The sequence below is a fragment of the Camelus ferus genome, chromosome 4, assembly GCF_009834535.1.
Source record: "Camelus ferus isolate YT-003-E chromosome 4, BCGSAC_Cfer_1.0, whole genome shotgun sequence".
Taxonomy (NCBI): domain Eukaryota; kingdom Metazoa; phylum Chordata; class Mammalia; order Artiodactyla; family Camelidae; genus Camelus; species Camelus ferus.
The window spans coordinates 48,636,232-48,654,962 of record NC_045699.1 but is presented as its reverse complement, the minus strand read 5'-3'; the positions used below and the strand labels follow the sequence as shown (position 1 = coordinate 48,654,962).

The window sequence follows — 18,731 nt, the reverse complement described above, 5'->3', positions numbered from 1 at the left end:
TTTCTCACCCTGCTCTTCACATCTCGTAAGTCACCTGGCAAATCATTGTTTCCAGCTCATCTGGAAGAATGAGAGGTGATACCCCTGTACTCACATAATGCTACCACTGGCATCGGCTTGCCCTTGGGTTCTTATCTTCACTTGAGTGCTGAAAGAAGAGAAAGTATCATATATTGGAAACTTAAGCTTTTACCCTGATCCAGTGATTTTCTTTTCATTTTTACATGCTTCTAGAAAATGACTGTTTTGCTTCACTACCATGACAAATAATAATGGCACAAATGATTTGTAAAGCTCTCTGTTGCTTCGCAAATGCTTTCACTCCAGCACCTCAGCTTCTCTCCTCTGTCTTTGTGAGGCAGAAGAGACACCTAACAGGAGAGAAGACTGAAGCTCAGAGGAGTTAAGTGATTTTGCCAAAGTTCAAACTGCTACTTGAACCCAAGTTTCCTCATTTAAGATCCATCACAATTTTCAGTACGATGTGTGGCCCCATATTAAACTATGTTCAAAAACTTTTTAAGCATACAAGGGTAGAAATGCTCGCAGTTCCCAAAGCCTTGCTCAGCATTTCAAGAATATAATTTGAAAAAAATAATTATCAGAACAAATAAGAAATTCATAATAATGTTCGTTTAATTACTGCTCAATGTACATATCGTACTTGTGAATTACCTTAGGTTTTTGGATGGATTAAGCTTTCAGGGAGCTGAATATTTTGCAGGTCAAATATAAAAATCAAGCAGCCAATATACTAAGAGCCAAACTGAAGTCCAAGAATGCAGAATATATTTTGCTTTGTGTCATGTACCAAATGACTAATAGGCAGCAAGGGCTTTCAGGGTTATAATTTTAGCCCAAGGTTCTGGTAACTACATGAAATCCTTGAGTGGTTTATGATATCATAAGATGAAATTATAGCTCCCCATGGGCAAAAGTTGTTGAAATGCTTTCAGCCATTGAGTACCGTAACTAGCCTGTTCTCTATAGCAATTATAGGAAAAGCTATATTAAATGCCTAGTCATATTGACTAATGACTTCAAATGTAGAAATTATTTTTTTAAATGAGAATGGCAGGTGGGCGATTCATTCATCATCCATTCCATACATATAAATAAGTCATCCTATGTCTGCCACTAAGAGAAGACTGGGGCTACAACTACAGACAAGTCAGATCCCAAAGTTTCCCTTGGAGAACTTTCATTCTAGCCAGGGAGTCAGACAAATGACCATAATTACGAGATAAGTGTTACGGTGATGATCAGAGTGCTGTGCCAGTGTATTAACAGGAAACTCACCAGTTTGGGGAGTTGTGAGGGACACAATCAGAGAAGGCCTCCTTGAGGAAGTAAACATAGAGCTGAATGAACTCTGAATGCTGAATCAGAATTATGAAGGATCGGAGGAGAGGAAAGCTCATTCCTAAGCAGATAATGAGAATGAGGGAAAAAAGAGACCTTGAAAGGAGCATACAGAGCTCTAATCTCCCTCAAAATGATGAGAATAGCTGTGTGGATATGCTACCAGGAAAAGTGGGAAAGAATCAGAAAATAATATAGCCTAGACATTAACAAGAAATATGCATATACATGTTACATATATCATATATGTGTATACATATCTTGTATATGTGTATATTTCATATGTATATGATACATATTAAAATATACACTTATGACATGTGCATATATGTCATAATATGTTGTGCGTATTATATGTATATATAATGAGAAACAGTGTATATATAGTACGGTCTGTAATACATGTATATTATATATGTGTGTATAGATGTATATATGTGCATGTGTGTGTGTACCAGAGCAGAATTTGCAATGAGAAAACACTAAGCCATTTTGTATAAAATGCCTCATCTCCAGTCACAAAAGAATAAGATTTAAAGACTACGAGGTAATATTCAACGAGTAACTAATTAGGACGATAAGCTCATAAAGTATTGTATTGAATAGAATAATAGGTACAAGATTCTAGAAGAGGCCAAGAGGTTATTCAGTGTGAAACATATACCTAATAAAGAGGTCATTCATTTGGGAGAAGAACGTAAAGATCGCCACCAAGTGGAAAAGCCTGGAAAGAGTTCTGACCGCGTAAGTCATTTCTCAGCAGTATTTCAGTATCACTTCAAGCAGTTAATTGTATTATTTTCAGTGATAATATAATTTTCATTTGTATCAACTTTCAGTGTAATACAATTTTCATTTGTATTCATATGTGTATTTCCAATATACATATTTTCTCAGTGATGAGGTACAGACAGTAGACTTTTAATGTAGGTTAAATATAAATAAATTATCTAAAGTCATACACATTAAACAAAAAATGGACACAGAAAGATTATATTTCTGAATATCAAACTGTATCAAAAATAGGTGGAAGGGAAAAACAAATTAGAGAGACAAACCAGTTGAGCAAAACACTTACATATGTGCCAAAATTCTAAATAGAGATCATCAGATATGGGAAGAATTGGTTTTGGTTTTATGATTATTAGTAATTCTGCTCCCCGAAAGTTGGCTTCACTTTTTCACAAGTCTCAAGAATGTGTCATTTACAAGAGACACACTTAAAACAGACCTAAGCTAAAGAATTAGATAATTATTATAGTTTAATAAGTATATAAATTATTTTTAAATGTCTTTTCTCACTTTAGAGTTCATCATAAATTCGAAAGTAATAAAAGTAACCAAAATTTTTATTTCCACTCTGAAAAGCTGTGTGCTAACCAAGCATTGCAATGTAAGTCTAAAAATAATGAAATATTTTAACCACTTTTGCATTAAATGCTGTAATATAGTTATATAAAGAATCTAGCTTTGGGGAATTATAATTCTTTTACAGTCTTGCTCACATGTCATTCTTGAGACAAGTGGCATGTGATGACTGAAGTTTCAATAGCCATTCATACTTGGAATCTTTTATGCATTAATACTTGGAGAAAAAAATGAACAGCATTTTCCAAATACAATAACTCAAAAAATAAATGGAGACATTTGTGCAAATGTTTCATTTTTGAAAATCACCTTGGGCTGAGTCAAACCATGGAAATTTTTAGCTCAAAGAAAAATTCTACCTCCCCTCCATCCCCCCTAAAAAAATCATAAAGATGTGAAAACAGGATTATAATGGAAGCTGTCTTGCAACATTAACTGCAATGCTCATTCCCCTAAAAGCCATAATTCATGGCTGTTCTACAGCTTTTTCTTTCAGCAATTATGCATATTAGAGGAAAGTTTGAATACATAAAAACTAAATGCTGATAGAAAACCAAGCCTCATAAAAGACAAGTTTACTCGGCCAGTTTGCTTTGAAAGGAAATAGGAAAGCCAACTAGTCCCAGGTGTTCCTGGTCCAAGGAGGTCAGGAAAAGCATGTAAAACCACACACACGCACAAAAAGAAAAAAAAACCACAGACAGCCACAGGGCATGGCATAAGGCATACTGCCTGGGATCCCTAATCAACCCATTAGCAGTCAGTTCCATCTCTAAGGGGCAGTGTCTTTGGTGGAAAGAGAATGTTGGGAACTGCTGTCTCTCTGGGGAATTCAATGAAAATTTGCTTTTCTAAATAGACAAACTACTACATAGAACCCCTCAAACCCACTCTTTCATCTTCTCTTCTCCCTCTCTTATTCTGAGGTTCATGAGAACGGCCCTCATGTCATTTTGATCACCTTTGTATTTCCAGAACCCAGTACAGAGCCTGGTACTTGATAAGCATTTGCTGGGCAAAAACAATGAAAGCTCTCTAAACCTTGCTTCGAGTCAGAAAACTTGTGTTTGAATCTTGCCTCTGCCACACAACTGGACATTGTGATCCTGAGCAAGTTAGTTAAACTCCAAGCCTCAGATTCCTCACCTAAGAAGTAGACATGAAAATAATACCTACTCATAGCACTGTCTTCATGCAATTATGAAATAATGTATATAAAATCTCTGAGCACAATGGTCAGCCAGTATCAGTGCTCTGTAATTTTCCAGAGTTGTATATGACCATAATCCCAGACGACCAGATGAATGAAGAAGGACAGATTATATCTAATATAAGGGCTGAGGATCCCCTCTAGTTAGTTTTCTTACTTCTAACAGCAAGACTGACTGCATCTTTGACTTCTCTGGGAAGAATTACAGTCAACATTCATGGCACTGAGGAGTTATGCTTTGACATAGATCTTCAAAATAAAGCCTATGACCACTCCTAAATGGAAAATCTCAGAAGAAGCCCAGAAGTATTACCAAGGAATATGAAATTTATTTAAAGAATTTATAGGCTTATAATAACCCTCCAAGCAAATAGCATAAATTTCAAAATCTGAAGGGAAGACGCCACACACACACACACACAATGAATTTAATAAATCAGCCAGCAAGCTGTTCTCTGTGCTTAGAGTCTGTGTAAGATATAAAGAACAATACACCCAATTTTTGTTCTCAGAAGATGTATAACCAAGTTAAGATTAAACCCTGCAGCAAAACTAGGAAAGGAAGCGTGTTCACCATTAAGTGCCCAGTGAGGTTTTCAGTGTCCCTGACTGCCTCACCTGACTTTCTATCTCATTGTACCATTTTTTTCTTCCTTTCTTTAATGTATCACTGTGTAATTATCTGGTTTACTTTTTGTTGATCATTTTTCTCCATTGGAGTGGGAACCTTTCCTGGTACACAGTATATATGATATATATGTGCTAACTTAATGCATTAATGAATTCATTGTTCTTGAGGCTTCACCTGACCTAGGAATACTAATTTAGATGGCAGGCAAAACCAAATCAAAAATATGCTTGAAATCATTCAGCAAGAAATTGTTTTTTTCTTTTTTCATGTTCTTCTTTCTATCAATTAACATTATTCCAAAAATATTAATGAGGCACTATGATGATTTTTAAAAGAATTCAAAGAAAATTATATTCCCTTCAGAAGTACATTCAAATAAACAACTAATTGCACTATAATGTGATTAATGAAATAATAAAAATATGTAAAAGGGAGAAGTGGCGCCCACAGGGATAGTTAACTCTTTCTTGGGAAGATTAGAGAAGGCATCCAAAGGGAGCCGGTACCTAATCTGTATTTTAAAGAAAGAATAGGAGGAATGGAAATGCAAATTCCAGGCAAAGGTAATAAATAGCATGTGCAAATGCAAAAAGGCAACATTGGGCCAGATGACATGAGCACTAGGCGTGGAGACAGAGACTTAGTTAAATTTCTGGATCTTCATTTGTAGTTGTTACTACTGTATCTGTTACTTGTTACTACAATAATGCTGCATAACAAGCAACCGCAAAACATCAGTGGCATACGACAAAAAAAAAACGTTTATATAGCTCCTAAGTTTGCCAGGTTCAGCTGATCTAGTATGGACTCACTTACGAATTTGGGGGACAGCTGGCTGTTGGCTGATTTGGGGTGCTTTAATGTTTGCTGAGGTGACCTCCACATGTCTCATCCTCCATCAGGCTAATCTAGGCATGTCTTTCTCACGATGGTAGCAGAGGGCTGTAGCACCAGGAGAAAGGTATGAGCACTTTCCCAAGACTCTTGTTACATCGTACCTGCTGACATTCCAGTGACCAAAATAAGTCACCTGCCCAGAATCAGAGTCAAAGAGGGAGGGCACTCACAGTGACATGGCAAAGGATGATAATCAAAGAGGGGAGAAGAGTTGGAGCCATTAATACAACCACTAGACGGTACCCAGTTAATCTCTCTAGAGTTTGGTTTCCTATTCTGTAAATGAAGAACACAACAATCCCTTCCTCCTGACACCCAGGGTTGTTGGGAGGAGATGTATGCAAGGTGTTTTTGAAGGTCTTTAGCTGAAAATAAATAGACAAATACATAGAAAAGTTACTATGGAAATCTAAGAGATTGCTGTCACTCTGTGCCCTGCATACCAGCTAGCCCCACATTTAAGCTTAAACTCCTATCTCATGTTCGTTAAGCAAAGCAGTAGTCTCAAACAAGGCTAGAACGTTTTCCAGGCTGTAATCAAAGAATAACATCAGAATACCAAATTCAGCCCCTTGGACAGTGAGGTAAACTCAGGAATACTCATGATGACCACTACAGTACCCCTTCTGGAGGAGGCAGTAGAATCAGGAAGGAAGAAAAGATACCATAACGTTTTATGCCATTAAACTTCTATTTGCATTTTACAGTGAGAAGAGATTCATGTGTTATTTGTGGCATTAAGTAAATGAATATTTTTGAAAATTTTTCATAAAAGGAAACTAGTTTTTCCATTTCAGCAGCTTAATCATTGACCCAGATATTCAGAGTTGTTTCTGTTCGCTTTTCATCCTTCAATTTCTACACAGTCACACTTTATTTTTATTTGTATGACTCATGTAATCTCAAAAGTTCAAGAAACTAGGTTCTTATCCCAGCTTCGCCATAAGCAAATCTTTGAGCTTGGGCTAGTCATTTAACCCTGATCAACTCTAGTTTCTTTATCTGCGTATTAACGATTATGAATTAAATAGTTCTAAGATCACCTTAAGAATAACATTCTATAATTCTATTTGCAAATGAGCCCATTTATCTGAAGTTTATCTGTCAGAACATGAACCAAAAAAAGAGGAAGAGTTAATTCAGTTTAATAAGTGAACAAATTTTTAAATCAATATTTTTAGTTAAAAATATTTTATTATTTTTAATGTATACCAATGTAACAGATGATCTTAAAACAATCAAATAGCTTCCACTTACAACTACGTTTCCGAACTGAAGAGATATATGTAACTTGTCTTTTTAAGCGCAGTGTAGATTAATTAACATCATGAACTTTTAGATTCTGAGTCAACTTTTGTTTTTTCTTTTTCTTTTTTTATTAACTTTTTTTTTGTTGAGTTATAGTCATTTTACAATATTGTGTCAAATTCCAATGTAGAGCACAATGTTTCAATTTTACATGAACATACATATATTCATTGTCACATTTTTTTTCCGCTGCGAGCTACCATAAGATCTTGTATATATTTCCCTGTGCTACACAGTATAATCTTGTTTATCTGTTCTACATTTTGAAATCCCAATATATCCCTTCCCACCCCCCGCCCCCTAACTTTTGTTTTTTCTTTACACTCTGGGCATATTCATTCATCAAACACTTATGCAGCATTTACTGCTACTATCTAGTCACTAGAGAAGGTTCCTGGATTGGCTTTTCCAGGTTGCACCAAGCCAGCTTCTGCGTATGAATTATAAATTCCTCACTTCATGCTCCTACTCTTTCTGAGAATTACTCAGGGCAGTGGAAGCAGAGCTTACATTCAGGTCAAGTTCTGGAGGCAGCACACAAGTTCAGTCTCTTAAATGTGTGTATGACACAGTTCCACTTAGCTGTCTAATCTTGATCAGATTGCCTGATTTTGCTGATCCTTATTTTTCTCAACTGCAGGCTTTATGAATCATTGCATGTTTTTTTTTAACTGCTGCATGAAAATTCTCAAATTTGCAAAAGAAGGAGAAAGAAAATGCCTCTTTAACTCAGCTGACTGCTATCCTCTGATGCTTGGCTCACAAAGCAAAAATGCTACTTTAGTTGTGCTGCTCTTGTGATTCATTTAATAGGAACAAATGTGCTGAACAGAAAGGAAAGATAAGCAAACATGAGCTTAGCCATAAACTGGGAGATGGTCTCAAATGGAAAAGCTGGCAGCAATGCTGCAGGCGGGCTGCCCTGAAGGAAGGGAACCGGGGAGGCATCTTCTCCTGAGTGCATTTATTCAGAATAGATACTTGAATCTTTGAGGGCCCCTCCATCATACTGGCTCGCTCACTGATTCCCTGAGCAGTCTAGAGCAAAGACAGATTGACTATTCAGCCATGGCAAATAAAATTATTAGATACAGCCCCAGTCACCACCAAGGGCTAGCCTAAGAGAAAATTAAGGCAAGAGGAAAGGATTTTTCTTCTTACTGTTATTCAGTAGTTTGTCTTTCTGTTTGTTTGATGTTTTGCTTTAGCAGCTCCCTAAGAGGCTGCTTTCCTGGGGTCCATGCTGTGGGATTACTGACCTTTGGGCTAAACCTTCAACTGTACTTTTATATCCAACCCATTCTAAACGAAGGCCAAATTGGACATGCTTTAATATTTAATTCTTCTGTTATTTTTATTTAAATAAAAACTGGCTTTAAAACAAGTTCTTATGCCATGAGGATCTGGGTAGAGTTGTGCCAAAAAGCTTACATCACTAGACTGCAGGTAAATTTATAGCTGTTTTCATTCACTTGCATTTAATTAGCCCAGAATTGCTGAGTCTAGGTTCAGCAAGGACCTTACTGCCTGCTCAGTCTTCAGGGTACAGGACTGCTGGTGATGGGCAATGACTCAGCTGAGAAGCCTAAGCTCCACAGTCCACAGTTCATTTTTCACCCTAAAGTTTGGCTGGATAGCAAGTCAATTATATAAACAAAAAGGCAGGGTTATACTGATGCCATGAGCTTAAAGAAATCCTTTCCCTGAGGTGTCAGTTCTGGCTTCAGCTGACCTGGTTCAAACCTCAGTTCTGCCACTGGCAGTGGAATCATATCATTAGAGGGATTATGGTTCTAAAGTAATTGCATTGTGATCATAATTACTTTTGAAAATCCCATTAAGACAATATCTTACCTGTAGTTGGGTTCTAGAGTCAATTGATAAGTCAGTCTAACAACCACAGGGGTTGAAGGGTCTGGGGAAAGTCGTATTATGTCTCTAAGCTTCATTTTCCCCAGCCATGAACTAGAGCTGTCAATAGGGATATAGGGAGGCCAGAATGAGATGATGAGTGTGGAGGGCCATGCATGTAATCAACACAGTAGATAGCTACTAGTATTAAGAGGTTCTTAGGGACTTGTTTCGCTCCTCCAATTGGCTGTTGGGCTGCATACACAATGGCTGAGCTCTTTCAGTTTGCCATTTTGCGTATAAGGGAACTGAATTCACAGCAATTAAGGGAATAGCTGGTAAAGCCAAACACTTTTGTACTATGTATTATGGTAGTCAAGAGTATAAATAAAAGAGCCACACGGGTTACCCAGCTCTGTCATTTACTGGCTCCATAAGCTTAGACAAATTAGTTTGCTCAGTGCCTCAGGATGCTCCTCTACAAAATGGACATAACGGTAGAATCAACCTCATAGGATTGTTTTAAGAATTTTAAAAGTTAGTATGTCCTAAGCATTTAAACAAGGCCTGGCACATGGGGAGCTACATCGTCATTATTGTCACTACCAACATTGTGATTGTAATTATTCCATGCTTCTCTCTGTGTTTGGCAACACCAGTGGTGTTGAGAGAAATAGACTTAGCTCCACAAGATCACACAGCATAAAATGGGATCTGAAGGGGATTTTGAACAATTGGAATAGTCTCAGTGAACTGAAAAGAATAGGCTGCTCCAGATAGAGTAATGCATTGAGACCAGGGTCAGAGAAGAAGCAAAACAAAATGATTTGAATGAAAGAAACAGTCAACAAAGGCATAGATAGACCATTTGTAGCAGAATAGCTTTAACTCCTCTGTAGAAATCCTATAGAGTCTAGCCTTTAGACGCTATAAAGGCCATGATAATGGGCCCTACCCTTGTGTGACTATCCATTAGACAAAGAGATACCAAGATCTTCCAGAGTCCTTCTAGTTAATGAGTACCGCAGTGCCATTGCATGGATGTTGCTGAGCAAACTTGATTCAGGAAATTATTTTTTTGGAGAAGGACGTAAAGACTGAAAACTTACGGTTTCATAAATAGAATATGGGGAAGTGTTGTTGAACATAGCATACTATAAAGGACAAGTATTTTTATCAGCCATACTCATTTGGAGAGGGCATTATACATTCAACAGGATTATATTTGGGCCTGAGTTAGGGTTTTTCAAGCTCACTTCTGCATTATCTGTGTGACCTAGAATGAGTCCCTTCTTTACCTTTTTCATCACGAGCCTCACTCAGTCTCCTTCCTTATTGTATAGATGGGAGAATAGTACAGCGGAATGTTTACATACAGAGAATCTGCCGTCCAACTGAGTTCAGAACCTTCCTATACACTTATTGGCTGAGCGATCTTGGGCCAGTTATTCAAATTCAAACCTTATTTCCTGTGTGAAAGTTGGACATGATAATAAATACCTCATAGGATTGCTATGAGGCTTAAAAGTATATAATCCATGTTAAGGTTTTAGCACAGTCTTGACACATTGGGCATTCTTAATAAGTGCAAGCTACCTGTATTATTATCTATAAAAATAACTGAATGGACAAAATGATCTCTAGCATCTCCTCCAGCAACTCACCTTTCCTACAGCCTGGACTCCTTATTTTTATAGCCTCTCCAACTTTAACATCTCTTTTTAAGTTCAGTCCCTAGCCCCCACCTGTAACCCAGGTACAGTGGAAAGAAGCATTTAAGATGGCCAGTGTAGCAGCAAGATGTGTGTGAGGATGTGGTGATGCTGGCAGAGAGGAAGGAGCAGGGAGGGCTCAGTTTTCCCGCTACCACTCCCAAGACTGCTAGGTATGGAGCACAGGTATTTGACCTCCAGGGAATTCAGTATGAATGTGCTTGTTTTAGGGAGCTTGGCCAATCCTTCTGGCTTGTTTTTAACCTTTTATGAATAGAACAGAGAAACCATCAGACTGCTTGTGCCTCATGAATGGAATAATATGCGTGAATGAATTTTGTAAACAGCACAGTTCAAATGTTGCTGGCTTTGATGCTGTTGCTATAACTGTGATAAACACCTTGTTTAAAAACCCTGAGGGAATGGGCTCTTTGTCTTCTTTCTTTAAGCTGGCACTAGTTGTTTGAATTAAATTGACCATAAGGGTTGAAGAATGCCTGTTTAATCTATAGCTTGAGGAAGAAGAATCTTTCCTGAAGGTGGTATAAACTAGAGATTAATAGTGCAAGTTCTCAGGTTTCTGGATCCAGTTCCTTGATCTGCCACTTTCTGGTTGTGTGGCCTTGGGCAAGTTGCTTAACCAATTCAGGATTCAGCCCCTCCCGCCCCACCCATCTTGGAAATGGAGATAATGAATATATGTACCAGAAAAAGATGCTATGAGGATTAAATGAAGTGATGAATTTAAGATATTGGCACAGTGTCTGGATTAAAGGAGACATCCAATAAGGATTAGCTATTACTGTTATTAAAATGATGGAAGAAATAATATAGAAATAATGATTAACTCCAGCTTTGATGAGAGGGCAGATACACAAAATCTGCAACAAAAGGTTGAGGAATGGAGGAGGGTGGCAAAGAAGAGGATGAAACTGTCGACTGAAATAAAACCACACAACGTGAGAGTTGTGAGTTAAGTTTTATTTGGGGCAAAATGAGGACTGTAGCCCAGGAGACAGCATCTGAGAGCGCTGAGGAACTGCTCTGAAGGTGCAGGGGGAAACTCGGTATTATACATGATTGCAGTGAAGCGGGGTGCGTGCAGTCTGCACACATTTAGGCAGAGGCTTGCTGCTAGTCACGAGGAGCAGATGTCACTGTTAATGATTTTAGTGCTTTTCTAGATATGAGGAGACACAGGGAATTTGGGCTCATAAAATCCTCCCCTCCTAACTATCTGAAGGCCTGTTCTGCCAGTTTTTCCCAGAGCACAGAGTGCCTCTGTCCTGATCTCCATCCTGAGCTCCTTGCAGGGAGTGTTGGAGATCAGTGACTACAGTGGCTCGTGATTTAATCCAAGCAGAGGCAGATGGCAAGTGCCAACGTGATTCAGTCCTCATAGAGGCAGATGGCCAGTGCCAATTTTTGTTTGACAACATGAAGAAATAACCCAGCTAGAGTGAGTAGGTGTGTCACTGGCCAGTTCTCATAACTTTAGGCCTGTGGAGGCTGCTCCAATAGCACCTTCCCCTGGGAGTTAAAATTAAATGTAGAATTAGTGCAACATCATAAAACTGCTTCAATTTTGAAATGTTGTGACCAGAGCTTTCCTATTACTGGTCCTAGAAAGAAATGAAGGGCTGTGGTCCAGACCTCCTGTTGGGAGGTTGATACTCCAGAAGCTACAAATGAGATGTGCCACCAGGTTAAAGCCTAAATTGGGGCAGTGCCAGGAAGCCTGCTGAGATTTATCAAATCTACCTCTGTTTATTCACCTCCAGAGTTGGCATCTCTTAATTGACCATTAGAATTTTAGAATAGAGAGGAAAATTTAAAGTGTTGGAGTCAAAAGACTTGTTAGATCAATTATTGTCTAACAATAATTGATAACAGGGGCCAGCAAGCATTTTCTGTTTAAGCCAAATAGTAAATATTTCAGGCTTTGCGAATCCATATAGTCTCTTTCACACCTGTGCAACTCCACCATTGTAGTACAAAAGCAACCATAGATGTATAAATGCTTGGGCATGGCTGTGTTCCAATGACACTTGATTCACAAAAACAGGTGGCAGGCTGGCTTCAGCCCATGAGGCATACTTTGCTAACCCCTCATCTATACAAGGGATTTGATGCAATGACTCAGGTTGTCAGACAGACCTGGGCTGCAGCTTATATAAATCAAACATGATGTCAAAGAATGTTGCTGACTAGAGAGATTAGCTGACCTAACATAGAGGGCCTCAGACTGAAAATAAAGAGAGGCAGTAAAAATTGTGAATCACTGTATTGTACACCTATAACATATATATTATACATCAACTATACTTCAATGAAAAAATAAAATTTAAATTTTAAAAATGGAGAACCTAGCTTATGTAGAAGAAAATGGGAATAACAAGGAAAAAATACTGTGATAAAAAATTTACTCAGTAATTTACACTAAAGAAACATTGGGTAAGTCTCAGGAACATTATTTCCAGCCTCATTTTTTCTATTTTCTAATGTTCACAGAGTGAGTGGTAACTCAGTGAACATGTATCCCTGTTTGCTGGGGACAGTCTTAGTGTCCGTTGTCTCTCTAACAATCAGTAGTGTCCCCTTTTAAAGACATGTCCTAGTTTACAATATAAATTATATGGCCACATCTATAATAACCAAAATGATTTTGAAATTGTAGCACAGACAGGTACGTATTATTTAAAGTCATCCCCCAAAATTGGATGATAATACAAGTCTATAAAGACAGAATGTAGTGCCAGATAAGAGTAAGGGCTTCAAGTCTGACAGAGTCAGATTCAAATTTTAATTTATCTATTTCTGCTTAGACAGTGTGCTCCCTGAATCTCAATTCTTCATATGTAATACTAAAAAAAATAAAAGTAGCAATCTCATTAGACTTAAGTGTGTTAGCATATAGTAAATATTTGAAAATATTATGTTATTTCATCATCATCATCATCATTATTACTATCATCGTTATTATTGCATATTCAAATAGATAGATTGGTTGTGTGGGACACTAAGTCTTCCTTCCTATATCAGAAAATATACTTCAAGAGGCGTGATTTCCTTGTCACTGGAGATATTCAAGCAGAGACTTAACAGGCACTTAATAGTAGTGCTATAAATAAAGTCTTGCTACTTGAAGTCTGGTCCGTGAACCAAGGTATCAACTGGGAGCTTGTTAGAAATGCAGACTCTCAAGCTCCAACCTAGATCTAATGAATCAGAGTCCACATTTTGAAGAAACTCCAGGTAGCATATTTAGCTTTGCTATAAAGGATTCAGGCATCACTGGACAACTTGAGTAGATGACTTTCAAAGCCCCTCTGAACTATGAGACCACCCTATATTATAGAGTCCATAGGTTTAAGTGAATAAAATATTGAGCTATGGTCCCAATACATAGTATACCCTGTTCCATTGGTCAAGTTAAGAATGGCCCTTTCCACTCAGCTCCAAAGGACATCATACCAGGTCTAGTGATTACCTTTCATTCATATTTAAGTAACAATCTCAGATAAATATAATGTAGATCTCAAATAAAAATATTCAACATTGAAATTGTTTTTGAATCTAAATCATCCCATCTACCATGGACACAGCAGCTTGATTATTTCTTGAGTTCGCTCCCGTTTTGTTTTGAGCCACTTCTCTGCTTTCTGCGAAGTGTCTATCTGATTATTCTCTACGCAGGTGCTCTGGGCAGAGTTCAGTATTCCATTAATACTGAACAATTCACATACAAATCGGTAGTTTAACCTTACATATTTCCCCAAGGCCTGAAGAGGCTGGCACAAATATAAACAGAATTGGAAGAGGCGGTGAAATATTTAGCTGAAACTTGAAAGAAATATTTCTCTCTGGGACTTCCTGGTGATGCTTGTAATGCAGCTCAACTGCTTCAGCTCCTTGTATACGTTTATCCCCCCTCCTGGGTGCAGGCTTTCTGACGTCCTTGGCTGTTTGAATTACACACCACATGAACACACAGGACGGACTATGCTAGTCCATCGGGTTGCGTCAATAGTTTCTTAGATCCCTTTTCTGATTCTATTATTCCGTGATTACTGAGTAGCCAGTTCTTTTTTTTTTTTTATTTAGAATCTCACACACAGAAATAAAAAAGAATATATTGTTTTGAAAGAATTAAGATAAGAATTAAAGAAAAATTTAATACTTAAAGGGAAAGAGAGGCAACATGAAGTGTGAGAGAAGTATCAAATGTGTAGGTGTGTCTAACCTAAGAATTTTGTATTAATAAAGATTATTTATTACACTCATACTTATCAAGCATCTACTGGGTACCAAGCACTGGGTTTGCTGCATCATGATGAGGATAGTGATGATGATGTTAGTAATAGCAGCTAACAGTTGTTGAGAACACAAGACTACACGAGTGAGGCAGGCATGGGCCCTACCCTCGTGGAAACTTACAAACTAGCAGGAAAAGTGGACATTGAACAAATAATCCCAAGTGTTTCTAATACTATGTGAAATTGCAGGGTACAATGGGAGGGTGTTAGAAGTGGTCTAATCTAGGGGTCTCTGGAAGAACTGAGAGAACTGGCTAAGCTGGCCCAGGGTGAGAGTGAGGAGATGAGGCTGGAGAGAAGCGGGCAGGACCAAGATATGCTGAGGCCATGTGAGGAGTTACAACTTCGTCCCAAGGGCAGGGGGTAACCACTGACAGGTGGCATGACACGTGTGGGCTCTAGGAAGATGACCCTGACTGGACTGGAGGGGAAGAGAGGGAATGTGCAGAGGGCAGAAACAAGAGTGGCTGGGACTGGAGAAGTGACAGTGTTTGTAGTACATCTCCATGTTAGAGTGGGGTCCCTGTCAGGCTAACAAAATGCTTTCTCCCCTGGGATCTGGTTATTTATGTTAATAAAGGAACTTTACATTCTCAAAACCTCAAAACTGCTCCCTTCACAGGCATGAGAGCCATACTAGAGAGATGTGGGAGGCCAGGAGCAAAAGGCAGCAGAAAAGTGTGGAAAGGAGGACACACAAAGGGCTGGTCCTCCACTGGAATTCCAAGCCTGGATCTGCTGGCTGGTCCACAGCTCCTTCCAGTGTCTTAGGAAGAAGTGCTGTAGTGATGCACTCAGCAAATCGAAGAGGCCCAGAGTTTGTCTGGAAATAGTTCATGGGCCATAAAATTATTGCCACAGCCTCGTGTGAGAAAATGGGCTTCTGAGAGGGATTCTTTTCATAAGACAAAAATATTTTAATGACCAACCTAAGATTCCTTTACCTTAAAAGAGGGGTTCATTTCAGAAGCTTGAGTTTTAAGCTATATTGTTAACCCCTTTTTTGTGCTACGTGGGATGACAAAGCTCTCATCTCCCTCTGGGTTCAGAGAATCTTCAGTTATTCATCAAGCATATTATTGAGCAACTACATGATGAAAGGCACTGGAATACAACAGTTAATTAAGTGTTTTACATAGAGCTTCCAGTCCAGTGAAGAAGCTGAAAGTCTAGACATTAAGCTATTACATAATTAAATTTTAAAAGTGCAACTGTGATTAAGTTCTACAAAAGAAAGGAATGTGTATTCTGAGGGCTGAGGAAAGGAGGATCCGGCATAGACAGCAAGTTAGGTAAGTGATGGCTGAACTGAGAGTAGAAGGATGAAGAGAAGTTAAAATTAATTAATTAAAGTTAATAGATTTGACACACATGTATAGAGCATCTACCAGGTGCCAAGTGTCATAACTGTGGTACACAAGTGAATGAAACATGGTAGGGAAAAGAACATGGCCTGAATCTTGCTAATGGCTAACTGTGAGAATTCTATTGTTACTTTACCTGAAACTCAGCATCTCAATCCTGTAAAAGAAGAAAATAATATCTGCCTTGCCAGATTATTGTGAGAATTCAAAATGTGCAAAGCCCTTATTCACTTCCTGGCACATAACTAGCAGGTTTTGCTTTTGTAATGACCAGATCCAGAGTCAGTATGACAGAGTCAGTATGACAGAGTCAGTATGACATAGTGTTCACGGTATTGAAAACTCACTCTTTTCTGTCACACTTCCTGGGCTGAAATCCTAGGTCCACTGTTTACTAGCTCTGTAACATTGGGCAAATGACAAACTTCCTAATCTTTAGTTTCTTCATCTATAAAAAGAAGATAATAGAAATACCTTGTAAGTTTCTTGGGAGGTTCAAAGGAGATATGTATCGAAAGTGTGAAAGATGGTTGAAAAAGTACCTAGCCTACCTATTTTGTATGTATAAGGCACTCTATCAGCACAGATAAATAAGCAGTAAATTTTTTTTGGTGTTTTTTTTTTTTAATAGGAGGGTGAAGCTAGATAAGACCAAAGACTTCATATAGAAAGTCTTGAGCTAGGTCTTAAAAAATGGATAGGTTTGGACAGACAGAATGCTGATAAATTTGCCTAGCTCAAGCAAGGGAGTCTAAGTCTTAAGGAGAATATTTTAAAAGACTAGTGCATTCATTCTAATAAGTATCTTCTCTCCATTTGCTGCCATGAGCTGGAATGCAAGGTGATGTGGTCGATAATAGCATGGTCTTTAAAATCAGACTTGTTCTAATCCAGTCCCTGCTGTGATCTTATGCCAGTTACTACATTTCTCAGAGCTCCAGTTGACTAATCTTTAGAAAGGAAGTAATAATAGTGACCTCTTCATGAAGCTGTTATGAGGATTAAACAAGACAATGCAGGTAAAGGCCTAAACATCGTGTTTGGCACGTAATACTCAATAAATGTTGGCTATTGTTACTACTGATGCCTCATTAAGGTTATGCTGGTGTGAAACATTAGAATTTGTTCAGTGTATGGAACAATTATATTAGACACAAAGGTATGCCATATCACCTACTCAGCAGTGGAGTACCAAAGAAATGTCCCAGACCAGGTGCTGAGTCCCTGTGTGGCAGATTGCAGGTATTTACCTTTGTGGCCCCAGTAACGCTGAAAGTTGTACAATAGGTCCCCAATAAATATTGAATAAATTGAGTGATTTATTTCTCTGATTGTGAACTAAAGTTTTTCTTTACTTACAAACATGAGGCATGTTTCTGTAGACAATCTATAAATAAATAAATAAATACACCCATAGTTCACCACCAGTAGGACTATCATTGTTAATATCTTGATATATTTTCTTCCAAGGTGTGTGTGCATGTTTATATATATGATAAATGTAGGGGAATCATAGAATATAAAATAACTATATACATATTTAATTTTGATCATACCATACAAAAGCTTTTTCTCCATTTGTTATACTAGCATTTGTTTTACTAAATATGCTTTGCAAACATTTATACATTAGATAAAATTCTATAAGGATGTGCCATATAATTTATTTAACTATTGCCATGTTGTTACAACTTTAGTGTGTGTCAAAACTAATTAATCTTCAAATATAAGTTATTGGTTACCATATTCGGTGAGTTCTTAACCTTTGGGGGTTGTGAACAACTTGAAAACCTAATTATTAAAAAATGAAAGTCAGCACTCTCCCTTATAGAAGAAAATTACAAACTTGCATTTATATAAAAGGTCACCTAGAAAAGTTCAGGAGCTTATAAACTTCATGAAGCCCACCCATGGATTCCTGTCTCCAGGGCTTCAGGTTAGAGCCAATGATATCAAATATGTTAACATGAAGCAGAACAAAAAAATGGGAAATTTTACAGTTGTGGAGAAGTATAATCCCTAAGATAATGCTGACTACAGGGCATTCAACTACCTTCACAATTCAGACCAACCCCAATTCATTTTGATATTTGAAATAAGTCAGATTCTATATTAACACTTCTGTACAAGTTCCCTGAATATCACTGTTTCATGTGCTGCATCTTTATTATCCTTAGTGACAGAAAGCCTCTGCAGGACTCCCAGGGCACTGCCTCTCCCCGCCGTGAGGTGTTGCATCCCGGCGGACGATGACATTACACGGTCTACTTCTGCTACCCTTCTCTGTTGCTCCTAATTATCTTACATATCATTCCATTTGAGCAAATATACAGCATGACTCAGCACTGGATAATAGAGTTATTTAAAAGAAAGAGATCATTTCATAACTACACCAAAAATAAACTCAACAAACTTAAAATATACTACAGCATAAAGATCAATAAGCATAAAAGAGATATGTTCACTATTTTGGGTCACGTATATTTTAATCTCAGGATGCAGGATTTTAATTTGGCCTTTGCATAGTTCTAACCAAGGAGGGACACAAATCTTTAATTTATTATCTTACCTTTATGATTTGTCTGATACGCAATTTATAATAACAAAGCCAATTCTACATGCCATTTTATAGTTCTAAAGAATTCTGACAGCTTCTCAGTATAAAGAAGAAAGTTTTTTTTGTATTTTCTGTTTGTTTCTGTCTGTTTGCTT

At 37.8% G+C, this 18,731-nt stretch overlaps 1 protein-coding gene across 3 annotated transcripts in view; it reads left to right on the top strand.

Moving 5' to 3' along the window:
• The window catches only part of GRIN3A (glutamate ionotropic receptor NMDA type subunit 3A), a 145,711-nt gene that overhangs the window by 81,245 nt on the left and 45,735 nt on the right, over positions 1 to 18,731 (top strand). The gene's annotated exons all lie outside the window — the stretch shown is intronic.